At 37.8% G+C, this 4,550-nt stretch overlaps 1 long non-coding RNA gene across 1 annotated transcript; it reads right to left on the reverse strand.

Annotated features, from left to right (window-relative positions):
* Positions 1-1,888: 1,888 nt before the first annotated feature.
* Positions 1,889-2,647, reverse strand: LOC140149699 (uncharacterized). The gene is made up of 3 exons (XR_011858705.1): positions 2,560-2,647; positions 2,443-2,521; positions 1,889-2,382 (listed from the first exon to the last, which is right to left on the reverse strand). It is a non-coding gene; the product is annotated as an uncharacterized lncRNA (long non-coding RNA).
* Positions 2,648-4,550: the final 1,903 nt, after the last annotated feature.

The following is a 4,550-nucleotide window of genomic DNA, read 5'->3' on the forward strand; positions in this document are numbered from 1 at the left end:
TTGTGATTTATATGTTTATATTTTATTTGCTTGTGTATACTCATTATGTCTGTAAAATACTATGTAGGGTACATGATCGGGCTGGGTAAAAATGTTATAACAAATAAATTGATAGATTCAGCAACTATATTGTATTATTCTTTAAATTTTTTCGGGCTTGCATTGTTAATTTCCGATCCTCGCATATATATTTATATATTGATAGTGTCTCGCATTGTCTTACGCCCTGCTAGAAGCATAGGTCGTCTCCTTCTTTATTATTATTTAATTTGAATACATGTAGTCTAAAATTAAAAGAAAACAATATATGCTGGCTAATGTGAAGTTTTGTTGAACAAATTACTTTCAATATATTATCATGCAAACGTCATCATGGTAAATAACATTTGCTTCACACTACAGCCATTTTGACTAACCTACCATAGGAGTAAAGTATGCACATAATTTTAAAATGTGTAAAAATGTTGGGTTTGCAGCAGAGATCGAGTTAATGTTATTGAGTAAACATTGGCCTCATTCATCAACGCACTCAATGATACTAATTTGTTAGGGTATTGTTGTCAAGTGTTATAAGCCGGTTGCGAGAAATGTAGGAGTTGGGCCGATCAAGCCGATGAACGGGTGACTGAACATGGCTTTTCATCGAGCAGACACACATTTTGTTAGTGCATATCGCAACAGTATTTTATTTCTCAGCATAGGCGCATCGGCTTGGGTCTGCGTCTTGGGTTGCGGGCACGCCGCAGACTTCATCGTCGAGATTAAGCACCCGGGCCTAAGTGCAATTTTGATTTTGTGCCATATCAGCCATCTGGGATGAATTTTGGCAAATGTTCCCTAACTGCATGATTTCAATGCCTCGGTTTGAAAAAATACTTTATGCCATTGACTAGTAAAGTGCCATTTCATAAGAAACCCCTTTGATACTTTCACAATATTCTTGTTTCATGTTTGCATATATGTTAAAATAAAGAAATATATAAAGGTAAATATATGTTTATGCCAATTTTGCTCCCAATTGCTATTTTTGGACCATGTCATTTTATTTCGTTCCAATGACCGGTCAGAATGGGAAACTTTAAAAATTCATAATTCGAAAAGTTTTTGACCGATTTTGACCATTTAACCACCAAAATACTTCTGTTGATGAGTTCTATCCAGAAAACAATCTTTTGTAGCAATAGGGGCAACATGAAATTTTGATGGTTATCCCTACTTTATGTGCCCACATAGATAGATACACACAACATTTCCCTATTTATGTAGTAGATAAAGGGTGAGAAACAGACCATTACCATAGATAATCGGTGTCTTGTTGAGGTATGGTGAGCATGTTAGTCGCTCGGAAGGCGAGACCCCGAAGGGGTCGAGCCTTCCGAGCGACTAACATGCGAACCATACCTCAACAAGACACCGATTATCTATGGTAATGGTCTGTTTTGAACCGTTTATCTTACATATACGGTGAGCCAAAATAAACGAATTTGTTGTTATGGTTTATTCATTTTCCAAAAGACAAACTGGAAAAGCTGATATGATTATCTTGTGTAAGTTTAGGGTTTTCCAAAAATAAAAACACACCGAGACAGTGTAATATTCTTCCCGTGTATCCTGCGTTTGAGTCTACGAGTCTTATCTAGTGTCAATTGAAAGTGATTTAATCAAATCAATACAGCATTGATTTTAACCGGAGATTCTATTCAATTCACTTGTGGTCATGTCCCACTCGATTATACATATTCGTAATATTAATAATGAATATGTAAATAGTTCAAAGGTCAAAGTGGGTGTGTTTTACCTAGACATGGCGGTAACTCATTTAACACCATAGAATTTATATTTATCTTTAATATACTTATAGAACAAATGTACTGAACCAAATCAATGCATATTCCTGGGTACCTTCCTCGACCTTTTTTGGTTGGGGTTAGGCCGCAGATTGTTGTAGTTTTTCTATATCTAGTCTTGTGGCCTGTAATGTACTGCATTTTAGGTGCAAAATATCCTTGGTTGAACTTAATTTGTAAGACCTCATGGCTCTTGTTTTGTTACCTACTTTGTCGGAATCTGCGTTATTTGGGAGAGGGGGGACAAAGGTAGATTGACATCCTCGTCCTAATTATACAGGCTTTAAGACATAATACAAACTAATTTGCATTATTCAATAAAGGTGTTCTTGGTGTCATTCAATACACACAAGTATTGTTTACCATCTTCATTGAAATCTAATATGCATAAACTTGCATAATAATTTATGCTGATCGTGTAAAATATATTAAACTTAGATGCATTTTAAGTTTGTTGAAATGTCCAAAAAGTCAAATAATGTGGCCAGTGTTTCTAAATATGAACATGTACTTCTCTTGTTCAAAATTTATTGACCTGACCAAGATTATCTTGACCTGACTAAGATTATCTTGACCTGACCAAGATTATCTTGACCTGACCAAGATTATCTTGACCTGACCAAGATTATCTTGACCTGACCAAGATTATCTTGACCTGTCCAGATTATCTTGACCTGTCCAGATTATCTTGACCTGTCCAGATTATATTGACCTGTCCACATTACTTGATATAATCGACAGTTGACCAGACTTTGAACAAAAGAAATACAATAGATAATGGAACAAAAGAAGAGGGCTAGACGTATATAGTAAGATAGTGGGAATCGCGCGTGTTCGATTTTAGTGCAGCGTATACCGTCCAAATTTTAAAAACCTAAACCATATGTGGGTAAATTCATTTTTTTAATAGATGCACTATCTAATTCTGCACATTATGACACCTCATTGAATGCAACGTGACCTCAAGAAGTACAAGTTACAAGCATTTGATAAGACGAAGAAAATGGGTAAACTGACATACTCGCTATTCGCTATACGAAATACGCTCATTCGTTCAGGCTGAGTTCACATAGTATACTCCTATATGAACTCAGCCTGATCGAATGAGCGTATTTCGTATAGCGAATACCGTATACCGTATACTTCTATGTGAACTCAGCCTTATGATCTTTTGCTTCGAATTTTGTCATAATTTTTACACTGGAACATTTCGTAAGTACTCAAGTAACTTTTGGTTCATCAATTTTGCTAGTGGAACATTTGTGATCTACGTTTTATATACGAGTTCTACTGACTGCATTGCGTTGCCATGTAATCAAAGCACATTATATTTTTCTTCTCTGGATCGATTTTTGATCGATTACCTTGTGTTCAATTAGCCACTCATCTGTATAGAACTTTTGCGAAGTTGATCACCGGTCAATCACTTGTTTATATTGTATCACAATGCGTCCATTTACGTACAGTAGGAAAGTGCTGTTCAACATTGGAAAGCATATCAAAATAATAAGAACTTGTATCGTTTGAATGAAACATTTTTGAAACTGAAAGAATTAAACATTACTGCGAAGCGAAGCGGCTGTCGTGCAGGTGTTAACAAGTCCCGCAATATCGAAACATCTCATATTAACAGAAAAACACATCAAAAAGCTAGAACTGTCAATTTGCTCAATTTACAGGGTGTTCCAAAACAAAACCCGTGTTCTCCGTCTACTAAATATGCCGTTTGGAATGCTCGGTCCATGAAAGCTCCTGCTAAGGCTCCATCAATTATTGACTTCGTTATATCTAACAAGCTCGATATCATTGCAATAGTTGAGAGCTGGCTAAAACCTGATCATGCTAAAACTAACCGTCTGTTATCAGACCTGGAAAACGCTCTTCCGGATCATGAATTCCACCATATTCCACGGTTGACCAGAGGTGGAGGCGGCGTTGGCGTTTTGCTTCGGAAAGGCTTCAAGATCATTGTCAATACACCACCTAGTTTCGAATCATTCGAGCATATCGATTTGACTGTTTCCTCAAACTCTTCGGCTGTTCGCCTGTTGACCATCTACAGACCACCACCATCTAAAGTGAATAAACTGAGTTCTGGTTTGTTCTTCACTGAGTTTTCCACGCTTGTAGAATCTGTGTCTACTATAACTACTCCCGTTGTGATCGGTGGTGACTTTAACGTGCATATGGATGTTCATGATGATCGCGATGCAATCACTATGAGAGATCTTCTTGAGTCCAGTTCTCTTGAGCAGCATGTCCTGGTCCCAACTCATAAGAATGGTCATTTGCTCGATCTTCTCATCACAAAGACTTCTGATTCAATCGCTTCTGACATCAAGGTGGACGCGAGTTTGCCTTCTGATCACGCCGCAGTGAAATGTCTTCTGAATATGTCACGACCACCTGCCACCAAACGGACTGTGACATTCCGTAAGCTGCGCGAAATCCAACTTGAAGATTTCAAACAGGATATTGTTACTTCGCCTGTGGTTACCGATCCCAAGGACGAAATTGATTCGCTTTGTACACAATTTGACACCGTTATGTCTGGACTCCTAGAACGCCATGCTCCGGAGCAAACTAAGTGCATCACTTTAAGACCTCAAGCGCCATGGTACTCCGACGAGCTCCGTGCTGCTAAGCGTGAAAAGCGTCGGTGTGAGCGTCAATATGTAAAATCTGGCCTGACAGTTCATAAGC

The sequence above is a fragment of the Amphiura filiformis genome, chromosome 4 (genome assembly GCF_039555335.1).
Source record: "Amphiura filiformis chromosome 4, Afil_fr2py, whole genome shotgun sequence".
Classification (NCBI taxonomy): Eukaryota; Metazoa; Echinodermata; class Ophiuroidea; order Amphilepidida; family Amphiuridae; genus Amphiura; species Amphiura filiformis.